Here is a 24,774-nt window from a genome sequence, read left to right on the forward strand (position 1 = left end):
AAGTAGAGGAAAAAATCATCAGGATCATGGCTCCTGGACTCACACCAGCCCCGTGAGGTGCAGACTCACACCAGCCCAGTGAGGTGCAGACTCACACCAGCCCAGTGAGGTGCAGACTCACACCAGCCCAGTGAGGTGCAGACTCACACCAGCCCAGTGAGGTGCAGACTCACTCTCAGTTTTGTCTCTGGTAAGATAGAATCCTGCATGTTCCCCACCTCTATGCTGGCAGCACTGCTTCCTCAGGCATCATCCTGAGAGATAAGCTGGAATCTTCCATTACACCAGCCCTTAAAAATACCTAGTGCACATAGACATCACACTCTCATTTGATTTTAAAAACAGAATCGTTTTGTTTCGGCTTCCATAATATACCTAGTGGGTTTATGAAGTCTGAATTGATCAACAAGTCCTGCTCCACAGTTTTCTAATTAATTTGAGGAGAGCCCTTGTTTTGATCAATTTACAGACTTCATTGTATTCAGTTAATTAAGAAACTGAAGCATGGATTTTGTCATTGCTACAGGCAGCTCCGATTGACCTGAAGTGATGTTTGACGAGCTGCCACGGACCTTGAAAAGTGGGGTCCTGACCACAGCCCCTTCAGTAAACTGTGAACGATCCTTGATGAGGAGTTGACATTGGCAGGGCATGTACTCCATCTAGTTCTCTATGGAAAGAGCAGGCTCCTTCTGAAGCAGGGGAAGGGAAGGGACCTTGGGCAAGTGTTTTGGACTATGTCGTCTGTAATTTCTAATCATGATGTTTGAGAGTTTTCCAATGAAAAGACCTGAGTTGGAGTCATTATTCTGCCGCTGAGCTAATTCTATGATCTGTATCAGGTTGATCTATTTCTATGAAACAATATCCTGAATGGGAAAACATAGACCACCATATAAGATTTTGGTGAAAGTGAAATCTTTGACAGTTATATATAAATCAGGTATACATACACACACACAGAGGAAATGGGGACAAATTCTTCTACTCAAAAATGAAGAAACTGAACTTAAGAACATTAGTAGAAATATTCTTAATATCACAGAGCTCACAAGAAGTGACTTGAAATGCAAACTTTGCGTCTTCTAATTAGCTCATTTTCTCAGGTAACACAGCAACACCAGTGAACAGTAGAAGTGAAATGATTGGTTGTAAGTTGATGACTTTGGGTGTCATTACTAACTACAGTAATGGGAGCAGAAATAGTTCTCTTACATTTTAAATGTAAAGCTTTTCTCTTAAATAATTGCATTTACATAAAGCAGTAAGTCTACGTGAAGGTCAATATCATTTTTAAAAATTCTATTTTTATTTGAAAGGTAGAGTTATAGAAAGAAGAGCGAACTTTCCCTTTGCTGGCTCACTTTCAAAATGGTCATAATGGCCAGAGTTCGGAGCCAACATGGGAGAGGGCCGAGGACTTGAGTCATCGTCTGCTGCTTCCTCAGGCATAAGCAGTGATCGGAAGTGGAGCAGCTATGACTCAAACTGACACCCATATGTTCTTCCAGCACTGCAGGCAGAAGCTTAGCCTAATCCACCATGGCACCAACCCCCAAAACCGAAGACCCAAAGACCGTATAGTTGCATAAATAACTAAGGTTTGTAGAGATGTATTAATTTTCTATTGTGTTGCAACAAGTTAATTCTCTGCAAACAAGCGTTTGCATCCAGCGGCCTTTGTGGTTTAGGAATCTGGTTGTGGTGTTGAACTCAGTCGGGTCCCCTATGTAGAATGTCTGCTGGGGCTGGAACCAAGGAATCCGCCAAGGACTTCTCTTTCTAGGCTGCACTGCAAAGGTTCCACCTCTGGCTTCCCTTGCATGACTGTTTTCCTGCCCCAGATTTTTCCTGGCAACTGGGTAAAGCCATCAGCTCCTTGCCACTTGGGTCTCTGGATAAGGCCACCAGTGACATGGCAGAGGACCCTACTCACTAAAAGTGGATCATCAGATCCTGGCCACATTCACGAAGGAGGAATTTACCCAAGGCCACACTTACAGTTGACACTTTAGTGGCTGCCTATCACATACTTTTGGCGAATACTTGTGAACTATAAGAACAAATGGCTGGTATTTGAGAATCTATTACTAAACAACTGTCTATTCAAAGGAATCTTAGCTTAAAAAACACATTCTGCCTTTAATAGCAACCTCGCTGTGTAATGGGATGTTTAACTTCATATCTTTCTTTGTTCCCCTGTTCCTATTTGTCTGACTTGATATGTTTTACAAACACACACACACACACACACACACACACACACACACACACACACACACTCATTTTTCCAGGAGAACTCCTTTTCCCATACACAATCCTGTTCAGACCAGTCTCTCTGTTTGGAATGAATTCTTCTGTCACTCAAATCGATGCCTCTCAAAGTTCCTGATAAAATACCAGCCTCTTCCTGGAGCCATTCCCCAACATTGCTGTTGTCCCAGAGTGGCTTCTTTGGGTGTGCATCGTGTCATTTGATTCCGTCTCAAAAGATACAAGGGGCAGACAGCTCAACACTGCCCAAGTTGGCATGTTGTTGCACAGATGAGAAGAACCAAATGTGACCATCTGTATTTTACTTTGAGAAGATAAAGTTCAGAGAGTGGGGTAGTTCTTCCCCAAGAAGCTTCATATAATGCTTTTTTATGGTACTCATGCTCTGGCATGGTTCCACCACCCTCCAATATGCAGTCAAAAGAGACTCATGTGACAACCAAATATATCAGAGGTAACAGTGTGTGATGTCTGTGCCTGCTCTACTTCTGAATTGCTCAGTCTGGGAAAAGCCAGCTACCAAATTCTGAAAAAAAAGTCATGGAGAGATACGTGGTGAACCAGAGCAGCTTCTCTAACAGTCAACACGAACTCCCCTGCCGCATGTGAAACCAGCTTCTGAAGGCAGAGGTCCCCAGCCCCACGTAAGCCTTGTTGCAACCACAGCCATCGTTTAACAAGGTCAGGAAACACCCAGACTATTGCCTCTCGGTCGTGCCGATCGTACACTCATGACCCACAGACGTGTTGCCACAGGTGGAGTCAAAGAAAACAAATACTCACTGGGGTTTCAAACAAGGGAGCTTGGGGGCGATCTGTGATGCATGATGGAAAAGTAGCATTCAGAGCCACCCAGTTGACATGCCATGGCATGCTCTGCTTCTTTAGGTCTCTCTCTTCTAGGGTCTCACTTCAATGCTGCAGAACGACATCTTCAACTGTCTGAAATTCTGCTGCTTTTCAGCTTGTGAAGGAAGGCAGAAGAACTCGGGAAAGTCGCAGTGCCTCACCAGACTGAGACCTCTGTCCCTCTATTTGCATTTAGGAAGTGATGCTGACTATTGTTATTTCATTATGGATAAATGCAAGATTTCCATCAGCTGAACACAGCATCAAGAGTTGAAGGATGTATGCAGGGAATCAGGAGCGATCCTAACAACCTCTTAATAGGACTTCATAAGCATGGAGCGTGGGGGGAACCCCAGAGTGGAGCAGGTGGACAGGAGGAGGATTGTATCCCAACCCTGAAGACTCCCAGATCCTCACCAAGGACTATCAGTACCAGCACCAAGGACTACATCCCAACTGCCAAGGAGACCACAGGGAATTGGAGTGTCTTCGGAGGCCGAGAACTCTGAGGTCACCTACCCCCATGTGGATGTACCACTTGGGATGGAAGAAGTCCAAATCTTGCCTTTCAAGATCCAAGGTTATTGGAATGACAACCAGGAGCCCTAAGTGGCCCTCAGAAACAGAAGAACAGTAAAAGTCCTTCGTTACTAGGGAGGGGAGCTTTTCTGATTCTTGCCTTTTTCCGACTTTGGGTCCCCACCCTCTCTCATAATGACCATCAGGATTGCCCCAGAAACCCCTCAAAACAAACAAACAAAATCTAGAATAGATAGAAAACAACAAGGAAAGCTTAGAATCAGACAGGAAACGGTCAGCGTGAATGCACTTATACCTCACTGGGTAGGACACAAAGATGAGTTACTCCTCACTACGGTATTGAAGATTTCTCTGCACACTCCTCTTAAAACTGTTCACCCAAACTGTTGACATATGTCTTGTCAGAGTTATAGAGTTAGACTACCCTCCCCCCCCAAAAAAACAGGTTCAGCAAAATCATACTTTAACACTATAGACTGCTAAATACTAAAATTAAAATAGACACGAGACAGCTGAATAGTAATCTATAGCCACTTTAAGGTGTATAGAACCCAGATGTATATAAACTAATAATTGAAATGTCAATGAAGAAGTCACAGGATGTAGTTCAGAACTTACATTCCTTTTTTTTTTATCTTTTAACATATTGGTTAATCAATACCATGTCAATTAATTTCGTAACGTTATAAATTGTTGTTGATGTTATGTTGGGGCTTTTAATTGAGTGGGATGATACTCTGTTAGCACTGTCTTCAGACCAGAAATGGTCTCCCGAAGAAACTGTTGAACTTATCTGGACAATAAGATGCTGGACTTTATGCTTGGTAAATGCTTGCAATGAAAGAATCTCAACTGAATTTGAACTGTGGTAATGCAACAATGTGGAGGAATCCACCATGGGGGGAGGGTTTGAGGAGGGGTGGTGGGAATCCCAGTGCCTATAAAACTGTGTCACATAATGCAATGTAATCAATAAAAAAAAAAAGAATTGAAGGATGCCCTTTTTCTTTCTTTGGGGCCCCAGCGTAATTAAGTGGGTAATATAGACTTGGTGCCAATTATTTCAGCCTCCTGTGGTATTTTTGGTTCCAGCTTTTGATGCTTTGGATCCCATAGATTTTTTTTTTTTATTACAACTTTCCTTCCTGGCTCCCTGGACACACTCTTTCCCTTCTCTTGGCAGGGCTTTGTAAGTGCACCTTCCCGACCCCCTGTCTTGGATTCACTTGCTCTGTCAGCCGCTTCACGGGTAGGATGCATCAGCTTTGTTCCTTATCCATTTCTGCTTTTTCATTGACACGCAAACAGGTTTCCCTTATTTTCATCAGGAATAGTTACTCTTCCCGGGAAAGAGAGCACTCCTCCTGGAGACTGGTTTTTACTGTAGCCTTTACAGAGAGAGTTGTGCTCTTTGTCAATTAACAAGGCAGCTGTCACATTTCATCCAATTTTTTCATCAAACTTAGCATGAAAGATACATTCTCCCTTGTTTCTTTGGATTTTCATGGCTGAAGCCTCCTGTATAACATGAGCTTTATATTAAGTAAATGTGTAGTGAAGAAAGGGGAGAAAGATGGGAACAAGGAAGTATTTGTCCGTCACGTGTCTATCTCCACTGTTATAATTTGATTTATTCTGCGATTGGATCCTAGTCTTTTGTTCTTGGTCTCAACAATTCCTAAGCTAAAACCTAGAATCAAGTAAGTTATAAGTACCTGATGAGTGGATGTAACTTGATTGTTAACACGGAACCATCATTGAAGTGTATCGGATTGCATCCTTGTAAGCAATGGCTGCATTGTGTTTTCAGTCCATTTCTGTTGCTGAAAAATCTTTTCAAAAGTTGTAAGTGCTCAAGTCTTCAGTGGATTCTATTACAACTTCAGCAGACCTGGGATGAGTTCTACAGCTGAATGGAGAGAGAAATTACATGTGAACGGGGACCCCTGGGGAAACCACGATTCATATCCACTGTGAAGAGAGACCAGAAAAAGGGATGCTTGTGAACTTCCAATGACTCCTAAACTGAGTCCAGGAAATTCAACTGCTGCAAATTGGTGGAGTATGACACGTTGATTCATATATGTGTCCCCACCCAAAGTGTGAGATAAATAGCATTACACAACTCCACAGTTCTCCTAGAATATTTCACAGAATCCTAGACAACCTGACATGTCTTTGGAGAGTAATGCTTTGCTGGATAAGTAAGTTTGAAAATGCAACAATTGGCACCATTTATCCATTTCATAAATAGCACTTGCATGTTAACATCACCGAAGCAAAAATTTATCACACGTTCAGAAAGAAGTTAAGGCTACAGAGAGATGGGAAGAGACTCCATCCTCTTGATGTTCCAGCCCCCGGTAAGTGCCCTGAGCCTCTTACTCTGGGGTATTATAAAATACTCCTGCATACCACTCAGTGAGTCCATCTTTTGAGTTCCACTTACATGGGCTAATTTTGATTTCCTTCAACCAAAAAGCAGAGGAGGCTCTTTGTCCAACACCCAGTGCAGTGGAGTTTGACTGTGTTCAGCCTTTATTACCACTGTGGCCTGAGGCAAAGGCAGGTGTCTGATGGAAGCAGAAACCCTGCTTCTCAGCTCCTAACTCTGGCTCCTGATGGAGGCTTCCTGCTAATGTGCACCGTGGGCAGTGGTAAATGATGGCTCCAACGCTTGGGTTCCTGTTGCCCACATGTGAAACTGGGACAGAAACAATGACCACACCCACTTTTCCCTAACCCTCAATCCTTCCTACTCAGTTCATTTAAATGCTGGTGATGGTGGCGGTGGTGGGTGCTTTGGCTGAAGCAGTTGATAAAAGCCCTTTACTGTCTTCCTCTGCTTCTGCAGTGGGTTCTCAGATGCCTGCGTATAATCCTGCAAGTTTCAGGAAGCACAATTTAAAAACTAGAGCTTCCCAGTCCAAGTTAAGCTGAACTCAACCTTTGCAGAGTCCCTCCAGCTGTTGCAGCAGTAAACTTCTTGGTTCTGACGAACTGGCCACTGGCTTCCAGGGTCCATGATTTGCCTACAAGATTTCATAACAAAAGCACGATGACTTTCACTTCCGAATACATCTGGGTCTCCTGGACAGGCTGGCAGAGTGTTTGGGTAGGAATATGTCACAGTAGGATCCTCGCTAAGTAGTTCTGGCGATGGAATGCCAGTGTCCTAACATGCAGAGCTCGTCTCCCTGGAGAACTCTCCTGGACTCAACACGGACTTCCAGTTCCCACTGCTCTGATCTTAGGGCCAGCTAGGAACAATTCAGCCTCAGGGAGTTCTTCAAATCTTGGGGTTCAGCAAGGCACTCCCAAGCCTCCTTCAGTTTCTTATGAAAGTTCAAATAACAGCTTGTAAAAGAGATTTTTTTTATCCCACAATTGTTAAACAATTTTTATTAAAAAAAAGATTTGTCAGTGCGCATAAGTTCTGTGATAGAATCAGAACACCAAAATGAAAATTTTATTAATAAAACAAGCAAACATCCATACTACATAGTAATTAACATCACAGCAAGATGATCAATGCCCGGCCATATGGTGAGGTGATTCTAGTATGGCATAATTGCATGGAAATTGCAGCAGAGCCAGCTCCAGGTTGATAAAAGCTGGTCCAATCACTGTTTTCTCATTTTGTCGGGAGTGCTCTTCGAGTCTCACAGTGACGTGCCACCACATTTTCTCTGTTGCATTTGATAAGGGCAAATTGGCACTGTGGGACAGAGCAGAGCTTTGTTCTGTTTCACAGTTCAGCTTCCAACTGAAGGGGAAAGTTGTACAAATTGTTTCCCTGTGCTCAGAAATACTTATCAAGGCCCAACAAGGAAGGTAATATGGGCCACTTGCCAGGCAGACGAATCTCTTCAAAAAACACCAAGCCCTGTCCCTACTTCCCCCAATCCAGCAGAATGAAATCGTGAGACTTTGCCAGTCTGGGAAAAGGAAGAACTATCTGAAGCATGTTGCTCAATAAGGGGAACCTGGTAGAGTAGCTTAGGGAAGCATTTCAAAGCTCTGTTCAGTGGTGCTTTGTGACCTTCGTGTGTTCCTGGGAAGAGCAGCTAACCACATACCACTACTACTGTGCTTCATCGGTAGCTTGTGTTCTCTCTCATTCTGAGAATTTCTCAAGTGTCAACAGAGTTAAATTTTAGCTACCATAACCAAATCACCAAACATCGAGATTGGATATAACCTTAAACAGGAGCAAATAAATGAATTCCACAATCTATTAACAGCCAGCCACGCTCTGCTGTGGCACCGCCAGCTCTGTGCAATGAGTCTGGCTGGCTCCCGAGTAAGCACAACTCCGTCACATCCCCACACCCAGCTTTTTGAAGCTGGAGAGCTTCCTTTACATCTCTCCCAGAACCTCCTGCATTTTGGGCAAGAGACTTTTTGAAGACTTATTTAACAGTCTTACGTTGAGTAAGGAAGAGAGAGGAAAAGAAGTGACATCTCCTGGTTTGTTTCCCAAAAGGTCCCAAAGGGCAGAACTGAGCCAGGAGTTTCTTCTGTGCCTCCCAAATAGGTGAAAGAAGCCCAAACACTTGAGCCAAGTCCTTTTCCCTTGCCGTTAGCAGGGGGTTTGATCATAAGTGCAGCAGCAAGGACACAAACCGTGACGTATAGGATGCTGGGTCGCAGGTGGCAGTTTTGTCCAATACGCCTAAGAGCCAACGCCCATGTGAATATTTTTTACTCAAGCTGCAGAAAGAACCAAGTCACAGAATCAGTGAGTTCTTGAGGTCAAATAGCTGTGAAGTAAGGTGAATGTATTGTCAATAGAACAACACTAGCAAACAGTGACATTGGATTTCGATCTATGACTTTTCTGCGTTATTGGTATTGCCTCATTGCATATAAAAAAGCTAAGGTTAGAAAAGTTTTTTTTACAGAGTCAGTCTAATAAGAGTGGCTCCCATTCTCCAAAAGGGACTTGGAGAAGTGATCTAATCTTCCTGCCTTAATTTCTACAGAAATTGTTCCAAATTGGGAATAAAGAAAGGCATATATTATTTATATAAACACTAACTGCAAACTGTGTATAAGATTCCTATTATACCCCGGAGGTAGGTGTATTGATTCTGTATTACAGGTGAAGTTGCTGAATTTTAAGAGCAAAGCTTTAAGACAATTTGTTCAAGATTCTCGCATCAAAACATATGAAAAAAGACAAGAGGCCAAGTGTAGCTGAGGCCAGAGGCTGCCGAGTCCCTATGCAGAACAAACATTGGTCAACTGGAGACCAGGTGCATATATCTTATTCTTGAAGCATTTTATTTGCAAAGATTGTAAAAGCAACCTTTACTGTCAACCAAGCAGTAAGTAGCAGATTAAAGAAAGCCTTCGCTTTGCTGACTTCTGCAGCACTGCATTAACTAAAGAAAGCCCTTATCCAGCAAATCTCACTGTTACACAAGAGTTGAGTGAATGCTCATTTCTTGAGCTGAAAGTCTATGCTTGGGTCACTGCAGAAATCAGATGTCACTATGGACATGGGAGAGTTGATATAGCTGGCAATATCAGGGGCCAACATTTCTGTACCCATTAGTTTCCTGTGTGTCACTTCCCAACAATGGCAGTTGGAGGACTTTCCTAGGGGCCCTCACTGCCTTCATGCAGGACAGCCCAAAGAGGCAGAAATGCCTGGGGAAGTATGTCACCCTTCCCTTTAGAAAGATGAGTGTTATCGTGCCATGAAGCAAAAGCTGAGAGTGCCACCGATGTTTCCTAGGCATCTGTGGGAACTGAAGCAGAGCCCCATTCTTAGAACTGCACACTTGACGTGTGATGCTGCCTAGGCCTTCTTTGTGTCTCACACATGCATCATTATATCAGGGGCAGCTTCTGAAAAGTCAACTTGACATGCACGTACACCCTCAGAGACAGCACAGTGCCTCAATAGGTTTGTCCTCCACTTGGCAACTGCTGGTACAGACAACAGTTCCTGTTCTAGTTGCTCTACTCCTCGTCTAGTTCCCTGCTTATGGACTAGAAAAGCAGTGGAGGATGCTAAGTCACTATACCCACATGGAGACCTGGAAGAAGCTCCTGCTTTCTGGCTTTGGTATGGCTCAGCTCTAGCCAGTGTGGCCTTTGGGGAAGTGAACTAGTGGATGGAAAATCTTTCTCTCTGTCTCTCCTTCTCTCTGTAAATCTGTCTTTCTGTTAAAAATAAATATATGCATTTTTAAGAAAGGTACAGGAGCACCTTCCAGTTCTTGACTCTGTTGTTAGAACACGTTCCTTTACCTTCAGTAAAACTGCTCTTGCCTGTAGAACTTCTCTTCGCTCATGTGACAAAGCACAGATCTAATCTCCAAATACTCGACTGGATCTCTGAGGGCTGATGGCGTGCACAGGCGCCTCTTGTTCTCCTCTAAATCCCAAAGAATTTAAGAGAAGCATGGTGCAGCACTTGTATCAACAGAAGCTAAAAAGTTGTGATTCCTTCTTCTTTATTTGTAATCTGTTGCAGAGTAGCAGAAAAGTAACAGAAAATCTGTGGTACCTTAGAAGGACTAAGAGCTGTCCATGACTTCCTTGAAACATCACAAAAGGAGCACAGCCTGCCAGCCATCCACTGTCCACCGAGGTGAGAGGACACGGATGTCTTACCTGAGCTACCTCATTTGGACTTTGAGAAATGTCTAGTGGAAGTTGTTGTTCCCTTTATTTTTAGTTTACGGAAGAGGAAATGGAAGTACAGAGATTATGCTGTTTATGTTGTGTTCAGTAGAAAGTGTCAGAACTGGAATCAGACCCCGACCCACTGTCTAAACTCTTGGAAATCATCATGAATGTCGTATAAAAGGAGCAGGAATACATTGAGTTATCACAGTAGTTACCAAGTGGAGCTTGAGAGTACAGCAGAGAGCTGCAATCCACACCTCACCTGTGATCTGTGTTGTGACTGGAAAAATTGGCTGAATTTCAGCTGGTGCCCTCGGAAGATCACATGCTTTGGCTGGGGTCCTGAGGACTGAAGTCACTGTTTCAGAAAGTATGCAAAACAGTTGTGGGGCAATTCGAAGACTTTTTCTTAGGAACAGTGTCAATGATGGGTCATCTATTTGACTAAACATGACTGTATTATATAATGACATATTGTATCTCAGTACAGTATGTTAAAAATATACCCACAATTGTGCTGTCTGAGGTTGTTTTTGTGCTACTGTGGCAGGAAATAGTACATATAGATATAGTTACAACACAGGCACAGTAACCTGCCAAGCCTAGCATATTTATATTTACTGATTCTTTGTAGAAAAAATTTTCTGATGCCAACTGTAAGGTTTAATCTGTTGACAAAGGTCTTCTAGCCACCAATGAGTTCTAGGAGCAGAAGGGTTGAGATGAGAGGGCCGATAAGCTGGGTGAGGTCAGTAACAGGCTTCATGGAATCGGAGAGGGCTGGAAAATCAATATGTAAGAGAACTGGAATCATCAGAGTTCTGGGTCATTTAAACAGAGATATGCGTGTTTGCTTGTGTGTATGTGTTTGCATGTGTCTGCATGTTTGCTTGCTTACATGTATGTGTGTACACATGTGTGTGGAGGAGGAGGCTTGTGGGGTCGTGTTGGCAGAGAACGTGAAGCAGAAGCTGCCACTGTTTATATTGACACTATTAGCAAAGATGGTGAGTGTGGAAGACACAGGAGGGCGGACTGCTTGTGGGGAGGAGAGTGATGGTGTTTTTCTTTCTTCCCTAATTGACATCATTATTTGAACATTAGTTCAGTCAGGTGCTATCATCATGAGTTTCTTTGGAGGCCAGATGAAGTGACTGTGAAAGCAGGGGTCAGTTTCGTGGCTTTCGATGGTTTGATTTCACCAGTTTGAAAACCAGCTGATGGTCAGAGGGATTATCTACTGTTCTCTTAGAATCCGTCCTATTTAGGAAAAAGAGGAAGGAAGAAGGAAAGAATGACAGAAGAAAGAAGAAACGGAAGGAGGGCAGGAAGAAGGATGAGAAGGCAAACTATCACTTTCATGATAAAAATCACAGTGTGTTATCACTGCTAATAATATGGTTACCCAAAGTAAGAAATCAAATTCATTGTTAGTGGGGGGTAGTATGAAAAAAATGGTTTGCATATAGCAACAAGTATATCCCTTTCAGCAGCAACACACAGAATGCATTAAAGCATTATCAATATATTGAGAGCTTGACCCCTACAGAAGCCCTTCCCTGCCATCCTATGCACCCAAGCCAGCATTGTCCCCTGCTTGGAGCATGGCTTCCATCTCCCTGCTTGCAAGTCCAGTGCGTCAGGACACAGTCCACCCTCTGCCTAAAAGCCAGAAGGATGCTTCTAAGAAATGCCAGCTCACATCACTCCTCCTTGGAACCCTTCAGTGCCTCCCTGTCTCACAAGAATAGAAATCACTTATTCTAGGATGAGGCAGAATTTGTTCATCTCACCCTCATCTTGGACTCCACATTCACACCTCTTTCCCTTGCGTACTGGACAACCATTCTGGCCTCTGCTGTCATCCTGGAGACATGCCATCCATGACCTTGTGCTTTTGGTTCTCCCTTTGCGGGAATGACATTGTCACAAATGTCCACAGGACTTAATACCTTAGGTCTTTGCTCCGATGTCGCTCTCCTGGTTACAAATGCTCTAGGAAATTACACTTCCCTCTTAGTACCCCTGAAAATTCAATGCTTTTTCTCTTCCCTGATAATAACAACCACATAAGACACAATGTCACTCACTGTATAAAATTGCCTCAAACTCCCCAAAGGTATGGTCAAGGAACATAAAGGTTTTTGTTTCTTGTTTAGTGTCTGGCATGTTTGCAGAATGCATGAACAAACCAATTTCCATTATATCAATAAAAATGCTGAGAAATCAGAATTTTACTGAAAGTCATAGAGCAGGTAATGCATACCTTGCTCTACAAATGCCACCTACATTTTGGACCCAAATATGAATGTGTTTCCCTTCTCTGCTGCTTTCCAATTAAATAATAATTTTGCGCATCATGACTCTTTAAATCAGGCAAATCTGGTCTGGCGTGTTATATATATATCGCTGTGTGACCTTTATATAAAATAGCCATAAGAGTATCAAGTCTGCAGAGGTTGCGTGACATTTAAGGAAACATATGCAAAACAACTCACACAGCATTTGACATGCTGTATGGCGGAGATAACTGGTTCACACAGTTGGCAGCGATTATCTTGATTATTCTAAATGCCATGTTGGATAAGTTGCCACCCTGTGCTGCCTGGGCTGGAACTACGGGGTCTCATGTGCATTCAGTGCCTGAGCTTTATTGTTCTGCTTAGGCATCAGCTTCTACAGAGACTGCCAACCTTGAATGTTGATTTTTCTCATGCTCTGTGCCCCAGGTTTAGAGTGGCAAACTGACAAGCAAGGCACACAGGGCTGAAGTTATTTTGAGTCTGAATTCAGGGCGCTTGAGAGAGCCACATGTCTTCCTGGGATGAGGTTCTTAGAACCATGTCTTCCTGAGCTGAGAGAGCAGCCTCACGACACTTTTCACCATCTCACCCAAAGACTGTTGCTTGAGAAATGTGTTTAAACATGCTTTTAGCATGCAGTTAAGTGGGTGATTTATGGTTAGCCAAATTTCTCAAAAAATGGCTGGGTGATTGATCTAGTGGCTACGGTGTCTGTCTGTGTGCCGTACCCAGGTACCCGAGTTTGACACCTGCATCCAACACTTGTTCTGGACTACAGCTTCTTCCTAATGCAGCCTGTGGGAAGGCAACAGCAACAGCTCAAGGGGTTGAGTTCTGTCATCCACACTGAAGACCCATGTAGCACTCCCACGTACTGGCTTTGACCTCTCCTGGCCTGGGTTACTGTGGGCATTTGGAAAGCAAATTAACAAACAGGATTTTTCTCATTCTGTCTTTGTGTATGTGTGTGTGTGTGTGTGTGTGTGTTATTCTCAAAAAATAAATTTCATGTTAAACTGTCTCACCTGAGTAGATTGGTTTGCATTTAGAATTCTTTTCAGATCCAACCTTGTAGTGCAACAAATCAAGCTGATGTCTGAGATGGTGGCATCCCGTAAGAGCGTCTATTCAAGCCCTAGTTGCTTCATCTTCATTCCAGCTCCCTGCTGACGTACCGAGCAAGGTGGCGCCAGATAGATCACGTGCTTGCACCCACACCACCCATGTGCGAGATACAAATGTAACTTCATGTTCCCGGTATAAGCTTGGACTATGTTCAGCCGGTGTGGCCACCTGGAGAGTAAACAGTAGCTGAGAAATCTCTCTCTCAGCAATAGGAGAAATTTACAAATTCACATTTTTTTAAAGCTAGAGACAAAGAGAAAAGATAACTTGACTATACTTTTCCACTCCTCAGACAGCTGCAGTAGCCGGGGCTGACCCTGGCCAACACTAGGAGCCTAGTGCGTCATTTGGGTGTCTCACGCCGATGGCAGGGGTCCCAACTCTTGGTCCATTTTCTGCTGTTGTTTCCAGACTGTTTTAAAAGGGAGATGGAGCAGAAGTGGAGCAGCAGAGACACACACTGACAACCATGTGAGTTGTCAGGATTTGAACACGTCGGGTGACAGGTGTACATTCCTTGCCACAATGCTGGCCCCCAACAAATAAATGTTAAAAAGAAATCTCCTACTAATTAAAGAAATGCCTTTACTTGAAGAGTAGATAGAATTCCAGACAAATACAATGAAAGAAGGAACAACAAGATAAAAAAATAATAATAAAAGCAAATTAATCCGACAACATTGCCCAACATCAGAAAGCCAAGGACTTGGTGACATCACTACTGAGGTCAAAAAAATACTTTAAAATTGATGTCAAATCATTAACGAATGTCAACGCTTTTATGAACAACGCAGGTGACAGAGCAACTTTAAACTAATTTTGTGTTGCCAGAGTTACCTTAATAACAAAAGAGATAAAACACAATGAAACAAAGAAATTACACTTGAATATTCCTCATGAACATAGATGCCAGACTCCTCAACAAAATGAAAAGCAAATAAAATTAAATAGCATTTTAAAATAATCACTGACGATTATATGAAATTTATCATTGAGTTGTAAGACTCAAAATGCTCAACTCAATCAACTTCAGATATCACATTCATGGAATAAAATGCAAAAACTGTATGATTACCCCCCGTGGATCCAGAAAAGGCATTAAAAGACAATAAAGGTCACATATGACAAGACCATGATGAACATAACACTTAGTAGTGAAAATCTGAAATTTTTTCCTCCAAAATCAGGAAATAGACAAGAATTTCAATTAATGGGCCTGGCGGCGTGGCCTAGCAGCTAAAGTCCTTGCTTGTTTCTTAGAGAAGCTGTTCCTGGCCACTGAGGCCCTCCCACCATCAAGTCATCTGTCAGCTATTACCACTGAACTTGGTATATCTCTGCCTTCGTGTATTTATTTAGGAAGATATTGTGTTTCCTCTCATATCTCACTAGTGAAAAATAATGAACAGTTGAATATAAAAAAAAGTACATCTAGGGCCCGGCGCTGTGGCGCAGTGGTTAAGGTCCTCACCTTGCACGCCCGGGATCCCATATGGGCGCCGGTTCTAATCCCGGCAGCCCCGCTTCCCTTCCAGCTCCCTGCCTGTGGCCCGGGAAAGCAGTCGAGGACGGCCCAAAGCTTTGGGACCCTGCACCGGCGTGGGAGACCCGGAAGAGGCTCCTGGCTTTGGACCGGCATAGTATTGGCCGTTGCGCTCACTTGGAGAGTGAATCATCGGAAGGAAGATCTTCCTCTCTGTCTCTCCTCTCTGTATATCCGCCTTTCCAATTAAAAAAAAAAAAATCTTTAAAAAATAAGGTACATCTAAGCACGTGGTTGTCACTCTGGATGGGATAGACTCAGAAAACAATTTTCCATAGTTATACTGTTGTGGTTGACCTCAAACTCTGAACTCCTAATTTCAATCGAAATGAACTTCAATCCAGTCTAAATTATATGTTTTCTGCTGCTGTCCTTACTCTATGTAAGTTGCTTTCTTCCTTCTGAACTTAGTATGTTAATTATTTTGAAGGAAAAGAGAAAACTCGGGTTGGATTTGGTGTTCCACTGAGGAAATGGATATATTGACAGTACAAACATGATAATGGGGTGCAGGGTTTTGAAGACTGGGGGGCTCATTACCACCTTGGCACTCAACACAAGCACCTGTCAGTTCCCACTTCACACTTCTTTAGCTTTCTCCTTTCAACAGGATGCAGAAGAAAGTAGCCATTTCAGCAAAAGGGAATCGCGGACTCTCCTTGAAGGTGGAATGAAGCACTCTGTCTTCAACAACTCCCTGAGGCGATTAGATCAGTTTTCTGTAGTGCTCGTAGTCTTGGATTGCAAAGCTCTGAAAGCTGGGGAGACCCTTGAACTTTCAATTCTCTGTTTCAAAAGAAATGAAAGTGACGGCAATTTAATTTCTTACTAATAAGCTACAAACCAGCTCCAGTTTAGAGACTGGGGGAGGAAAGAGGCTTCTTTGCTTTCAACCTCCACTGCAGTGTTTTTATATACGTCTGGAGAAGTCCCCAAACTCCATTTTCTCTATTTGTGATTGTCAGGGGCAATAATGAAGCCATGACTGCAGAGAGGTACCCTCATCTGATGTGACAACTCAGTGGCTAGCAGCTCTCTGAACCGAATATGATTGAGGAAATTCTGTCTAGCCTATAAGGTCTGCAAGACCAGCTCAAAGTCCAGAGAGCCAACCCTGGACTCCTTCACAGGGCTGTCTGCTCAGAAAAACGCTTGCTGAGGGCAAGCAGAGTGTTTATTGCCTGGAATATCGATAGCAGATTCACTGAACTTGACATAATGGCCAGAAAACGTTATTTATTAAATTAGTTGAAATGTTTCTTGGTTTACAAGCCGGTGCCCTGTGAGTGCTACTGTCCTGTTGTCACCTGTCTGTACAGCTCCCTTCTCATGGATCTAGGCCGAAAGGAACCCAAGATCTCACTTCCAACCAATACTCTATGTGTATTTAAACTCTAGCTGATAAAGTGTGGGATCTCTCTCCTGCTCGCTCTCACTCTTACCATTTTTTATGAAGTAAGATGTTTTGGACATGTCCAAGTGATGAGAAGCTGCTGGCGGTCACTGGTCAGCAGCGTGCAAGGAGCCAGCGTGTTCATCCCAAGGTCCCACCAGAAGTCGATCTTGCTAACAAAGCTACCTGAGCGGCCTGGAAGAATTTCAACCTGCAGCTGAGGCTCACGCCCAATCAGAATGCCATAAACAACACGTTCACTATAGCCAGTGAATGGTACTAAACTGCATACAAATTTTTGACTATCAGAAAAGTAACATAATGAATATTGTGTCGGAGGTACCCGGTTTGGGAAGCATTTATTATTGTTATTATTATTATCATTATCATTATTATTATTAGCCAGAGTAGATGACACACGCTGATACTTTCTACCCGGAGGAATAACTCGAATTGTTGGGAGCGCCAAGAGTTCACTAGCACGATAAAGGACACATGTTTATTCAGTAAGAAGGAAGAATTAATCAGAACTTTTTCATGAACCATAGTCAAAGAAACCAAAAACACAGAACCATTATAACTAGAAATAGCAGGACTATTTGTGGAACATTACAATATATTGTTAAGAAATATAAAATAATACTTGATTAATCAGGATATAGGTCATGTTGCAGTTGAGAAGGCCAAAGACCCCAAACTATCATTTCTTTTAAAACTACCTTGAAGTAGACGATAATTTTTTAAATCAAATCAATGTCATATTATATGTTTAACAAAAAACATTAATCCAAATTTGTCTTGTAGAAGTTTGTAAAAATAGCATAGAATTTTTTGGGAAAAGAAGTCTGAATTGGAAGAACTAATCTTAGAAAAATACTAAAGCGCTTTATAAATATAAAAATCAGCAAAATGTTATTCTAATTCAGGTTTAAGCAAACATGTAAGCGGAACAAAATATGAATATCAGAAATATAATTTTAAATCTTAATTTCATACTCATACAGCTTGTGAGGTTATATGTATTGATTTACTAATTTTAGGATGAAAAAATGATGACAAAACACCAGATAAAAAGAAATTAAGCATGTTTATGTTTTTTTTAAAAAAAGAAATACTTATTTATTTTATTTGAAAGACAGAGAGGAAGGAAGGGAGAGAGAGAGAGGGAAAAAAAAAAAACAAATGAGACATCTTCCATTGGCTGGTTCACAAAATGGCCACAATGCACTGTATTTAACCAGACCAAAAGCAGAAGCCTGGTCCTTCCACACGAATGGCAGAAGCCCACACTCTTGGTAAATCTTCACTGCACTCCCAGTCACCTTAGCAGGAAGTGGGTAGAAGCAGAGCAGTTGGGACTCAGACTCACTGTTATTGTATGCTGGGGGCATTGTAGGCAGGAGCTTATCCCACCGCATCACAGCGCTTAAGCTTCCTACTGCTACTAGCCACAAACTTACCACTGCCACTATTACTAATAACAACAACCTTAGGGAAAACAGTAGAACCATCACTTAACCAGTTGTTCTCATACTTTAGCTGGAATAAATATCACCTAACTCTTGAATAAATGTGGATCCCCAGGTTTCACACAAAGAAGTTTTAACAGGAACATCTGATAATTCTACTGCTGGAAATCTGAATACTACACTTTTAAAATGTACTGTGCAGGAAACAAAAGTCTCCTCGATGACTTGAAGGCATGGATGAAATAAAAATGGGCAAGATGTTCAGATTATATTGTATGTAAATTAATGCAAAGCAATGAACAGAAAAACCTAGAATGTGTTAAAATTACCATAAATTTATTATTGATAACCTGTAGTTGTAACAATATGGGAGAAAATGGTTGTAAATAATAAGCCAAGAGCTCAAACAAATGAGAAAGAAATATACTTAGACATCTGTACATAAATAAGAAAACAACATCTCTTTCATGGTAGAAACATTTGTTTATAAAGCGATGGGAGGATGTTCAAATTCACCAGCAATCAAAGTTATGTGAAATAAAAACCATCACAACAACATCTCATTACTTAAATATCAAATTTGCAAGGAGTTTTTTTTTTTGAAAAATCAATATGGGATGCTTTCAAAGTATACAAAAAGATGACAAAAATCTCATGCATTGCTAATTTTGTGTGCATTATCGCAGCCCCTCGGGAAAGCTATTACCAATGGATTTTATAAGCTTTATAAATATCCACAATAGTTGACTCAGCAATTTCATTTCTAAAATGTACCTTTAAAAAGACAGTATGCATATAAACATATTCATCACAGCATTATATGTGATTGTGAAAATTTTGAAAGAGCTTAGATGTCAACAAAGAGGATTGATTACACATATAATTTTATTTTTAGCCATAAAAATGCTATTTGAATATGAATGTTAGAACATTAAATCTTCTTAAGGTGGCATTTCAAAATAGAACATTAAGTTGCCAATTGACTGAGAAAAATATGTACTGATACATACCCTTTTATATTGCTATTATTAGTATATTGTAATTTTCAATTTTTAGTTATAAAGCTTATATGAAAATAATGATGGTTGAGTGAATGATGTGGCACAGCAAGCTAAGCCTGCACTTGAAATACACACATTGTACATCAGAGTACCTGGGATGGACGTGTGTCTGCATGTGTCCATTCCTCGTCCTAATCATGTATATCCTGGGAGACGATGGATGGTAACCCATGTCTTAGGTACTGTCCACCTTTGCGAGGCCCTCAATGCAGTCTTTGCGTCTGGATCCAGTTACTACAGGTTAAAGATAGCAAGCTAACTGACCAGAGATGTATTTTCTCTTTCTTTGAAATAAAAATGAAGAAATTCATTTAAAAATACAAAATGCAGGCTCAGTCCAGTGACCTAGCAAATAAAGTCCTCGCCTTGAATGCGTTGCGATCCCACATGTGTGCCGGTTTTAATCCCTGTGGTCCTGCTTCCCATCCAGTTCCCTGCTTGTGGCCTGGGAAAACAGTCAAGGACAGCCCAAATCCTTGGGATCCTGCACCCACGTGGGAAATCTGGAGGAGGTTCCTGGCTCCTGGCTTCAGATTGTCTCAGCTCTGGCCATTGCGGCTCACCTGGGGAGTGAATCATGGGATGAAAATCTTCCTTTCTGTCTCTCCTCCTCTCTGTATATCTGACTTTGCAATAAAAATAAATGTCTTTAAAAAATACAAAACACTTTACAATCTTTGACTCCAGACTGAACTCAGTTTTCACATTTAATTTTCACTGTCCTGTCAGACAAGATATGTTAATATGCTGATGTCAAAGATGAGAGAATTGCATTAGAGACATCAGAACACAAGCAAAAGATCAGGAAGATTTTACCCAAGGTGCTGATGCTTAAACCTATCTCCTATTCAACGGCCATATTTTTTAAAATTTTGTTTTATTCGTATAAATTAGTTCACAACATTTACTTACGTACAATATAGGTTTAGGAGCATAGTAATACTTGACCTCATATCCTCCTTTCCATTCGTTTCCTTCTTTCTTTCTTTTACTTAACGGCATACTTTCAGTTCACTACAGATCACAGACATATTCAATACTCCATCAGGAAAAGAAGTCAGCAAATAGTATGTACAAAACTCAAGATTGTAGACAAGGCCTGTAATAATCTTCAGATCTCAAAATGTCAATGTCCTTACTCACAACTCCTTTGTACTTAGTTTATAGGATTCCACAGAGCAGGGAAAACACAATATTTGCCTTGTTGGGACTTGCTGATTTTACTATACATAATGGTGTCTAGTTGTATCTATTTTGTTGCAAAAGACAGAATTCCATTGTTTTTAAGGCTGAGTCATATTCCATAATGTATATGTACTACAAATTCTTTATCCAGTCATTGTTTTATTCACATTTGTATTGATTCCATGTTGGCTATTGTGAATTGGGCTGCTATGCATGTGTGAGTGCAGATTAATCTTTCGTATGCTGTGTTCATCTCATTTGGGTAAATTTTTAAATTACTTGCTCTTATGGCAGATCTATTTTCAGATTTCTGAATACTGCCTTCCACAATGGTTATATTAGTTTATATTTCCACCAACAGCAAATTCGAAAGACAAATTCTTCCCCCACGTCCTTGCCAGCAGTTACTGTTCTCTGATTTCCAGAGGATAACAACTCCAACAAATAGCTAGTGGTCCTCAGAATTTCTTCATGTCCCTGTGGTCATTCATGTTGCATCCTTTTGAAACTGTCTGCTCATGTTCTTTGCTAGTTTCTCAACTGGATTATTGTTGCTGCTGAGTTTCTTGAGCTTTTTATAGTTTCTGGATATTCACTGTTGATCAGCTACATAATTTGCAAATATTTTCTCCCATTCTGTCTGTTACCTCTTCACCTTGTTGAGCAGAGATTTCTTAGTATGATGCAATCTCAAAAAGGCTTTGGGTTGTATGTCTTTAAAAAATGGAAGAAAGCAGATACCCAATGAATAATTATGATGAACATTGAGTTAGTCATGATTGTCAATAACTTCATTTTCACTCTCCTATAATGCTGTGTTTTCTTACATTTATTTCATTGATTTGTATTTGTTCTTATACAGTTTGATAAAAAAGCAAAACTTGACAAAGTGTAACTACTTGGGATTAATTTCTTTGTTAGACTCATCAGGAAACACAGTAAAAAATATGTATTTCTTGTTCTATCGAGCTGATAGAGTAGACAAAATTTGCATGGCGGCCCCTTGTTTCTCTATGGACCCAAGCATTCCCATGTGTACAGAAATGTCTTATGGCTTCACATCTCTGGCCAGTAAAATGTGGAGGTTAAATTTGATGACTTCCATACAATCTTCCAATTTTTTCCCCAGGTTCAAATAAGAACTAAATTTTATTTCCCCTAATAGAAATCAATGTTATTGTGTTTTCTGTTGCTATAACAAAATAATATAAGCAAGATGTTTTACAAAGAAAGGAGGCCTATTTATCTCATGGTACTGGAGATGAAAAATGCAAGATCACACGGCACCCTTCGTTTGGGCTTTAGTAAGGCCTTATGTTGGTGATACCACAAGGATGTGCGCCCATACGAAGAGTGAGCAGAGATGTTCAGGGCCAAGCTTCTCTGTTCATGACGATCCGCTCCTATGGGAATTAACTGAAACCCTGCAAGAATTGCATTGATTGCTCCCAAGGATGACACTTTTAGTGACTAATTGTCTTGTACCAAGCCACCAAGAACCCATTTCTCAAAAGTTCCAACACATGTCAACATCACCATTTTACAGAACAAGACTCAGTGCCCAAACTGCGGTGGGACTTACTCACATCACATCCAAAGCCAATATGGCTTTCAGGAATGTGTAGGATGGGCAGCTCCCTACCAATATACAAGCATTATGGCGTAGCAAATAGCCAAATCATGGGCTAGGACTTAAGCCATTTTGCTTCGGTCTTGCTTCTGACGTTCTCTTAGTGTTTGTTTGATACATCTTCCCTGGAATTGGGTAGGCAATGTTTTAAGTCCCAATTCTGTTCTCTTCCCAACCATATGACTTGTGCCCCTCAACATCTTCAAATATAACAACTTGATATGTTATTGGGTAAGAATGTTCAAATTTACAGACCCCATGCAAACACCAATATTTCACTTTTCTTACTTTTAAGTGTACAAAAACCAGTATCTCAGGGCTGGAAATAATTAATACACTTTAAACTCTTTGAATAAATTCTGGCTCTTGTAGTTCGTAGGGTCACTTCTACAAGGTTCTCACTCTGTGTTCAGGGAATTTCCCTTTGGCTTTCCTGAATCAGCATAAGTAATATCCTCCACAAAATAGAAACCACACACATTCAATTGTGCTCCGTTGCACCTGTTTCTCAGAGTCCTCATAAAGTGCGGAAGGGGACAATAATGGATGAAGGACATAGACAAAGATGAAAGTCCAAGTTCTGTCTCGGCCATGCTTGTGAAAATGCAGGTGTGTGGCTGAGGGGACAATGTGAAACCTGAATGTAACGCTGGAGTCATTAGAATGTGGATGTCTCCATTAGTCAGCTTTCCATCACTGTGACAAGCACCTGAGAAAAGTCATTTATGAATAAAGGAGGCTTATTTTGGATTGTGGTTTCGGCAACACATAATCCAAAATCAGATGACCTCATTCATTGTCCTCTAATGAGGGCAGTTGATGGAATAATGCATTCAGAGAAAGGATTTAATGATGAAACAATAAGCAGAAAAAGACAGAAAGGCTAGATCTAACTTAGCTTTATGATAAACAATGTCACATAAGCTACCTCTACGTCTTATAGCAGGAATCCCCATGATGTGACAACTTCTCACTTAAACCACCTCTCATAGACTATAATTGAATTATATCTCCATCATCATTAACTTGTAACATTAACTTTATGAGTTGGGGAATTAACCATCTGCAAGAGTTGGGTAGCAAAATCAAGGTTAACAGCTGTGATGGCTTTGAAACCAGAAATGGATGAGATCACCAGTAAAGGAATGTATGAGAAATTAATTACCAGGGAAGTCTTGAGAAATCCCAATACTCAATTGTGAAGGAAAGAAATGAGTGCATGGAATTCATACATACAAAGCTCAATTGTAAAGTAAGCATGGGGGGAACAGATAGATGCCATGGTCTACAAAAAAGAGACAATATTTCAAGATTTGTTCAATTGTTTTAGATTTGAGAAGCCAAGTGAATGAATTCTGAAGACTGCTTGTTTGATTCCAATATCCAATATCCAGAAAGATATTATGAGAGTCTGTAGTGGAAAGTGTTGTTTTCTACACACAACATTCCTCCACTAAGATTGGCTTATGCCAGTTGAGCATCACTGTAGTTAACCTCTTACATTTTCATAAGCAAGTGAAGTAGGGGAAAATCCAAAATGGGATCAGAGTTACGTGCAGATCCCAGTAAAGACGAGAATTGTTAGGAATACAGCAATATTTTCCCACACAGATTCTGATGATGTCTTGGTGGAGAGATGAAAGTAACAGCAAATTACCCATAGGATTAAGCTGGGACAAGTCTTCTGGTATTATTGACTATGATTTTCTTGATACAGTTGCTTGACACAAGGATGAACTTGGCCCAAACAAAGCTAAATTATTAATTGATAATTGAAGTAAATATATCACTATCACCTTTGCTTGGCCACTATTTACAGTTGATAAGTAAACTTGATGATTTTAAAATATTGATCATGGTAATTTATGCTCTAAGTAGGCCACATAAAAGACAAAGTTTGCCTTCAGCAAGAAAAATGTATCCAGATGATGCATGAATTTCTGTGTCCAACCCTTCCTGAGTTTTATCTTACTCTCTGTCTTAGATTCCAAAAACCTGTATTATTATTATTATTATCAAGAAGTTTTATTTACTTTTATTGGAAAAGCAGATATACAGAAAGAAAAATCTTCCATCTACTGGTTCACTACCAAGATGGCAGCAATGGTGGGAGCTGACTGGATCCACAGCTGGGAGTCCAGAGTTTCTTCTGAGTTTCCCACATGAGAACAAGGTTCTAAGGCTTTGGGCCATCTCCCACCACTTTCCCAGGTCACAAGCAGGGAGCTGGACGGGAGGTAGAACATCTGGTGTGCATATGAGATCCTGGCACTTGCAAGGTATAGAATTAGCCAATTGAGCCATTGTATGTGGCCTCATTAACACTGTTTTTTTTTTTTTCTCCCAGCTAGCTAAAGTTGGTTCCTGTTGTTATAAAATGAGGCACTTTTTTTAAAGTACTGAGATAACTAGCATATTAAATGACATATTCCATTTAATATATTTTGTCATAATAATTTTATTATTAGGGGACCTGAGGTATCTGGAGGTCAAGAAACTTATGCAAAGTCACACCACCAGTGGATAACTTAGGTAGACTTTAGCTAACAAACTATGTTCATACACTTAACACTCTTCATCACCACCCAGTACACCACAAATAGTAGTTAAGTAGATGTTCCAACTGCCATGAATAGTGGAACTAATGACAATGTATTTAATCTGAACCAGGAAATTTGAAACTCCTGTTGAATTGCATTGAATTCACTGCTTAAGCCATCATCTGTTGACTTTTGGTCTTAGTTATGTTGCAATGAGACC

Source organism: Ochotona curzoniae, unplaced genomic scaffold (genome assembly GCF_017591425.1).
Source record: "Ochotona curzoniae isolate NIBS_2020 unplaced genomic scaffold, NIBS_Ocur_1.0 scaffold_4505, whole genome shotgun sequence".
NCBI classification, from domain to species: Eukaryota; Metazoa; Chordata; class Mammalia; order Lagomorpha; family Ochotonidae; genus Ochotona; species Ochotona curzoniae.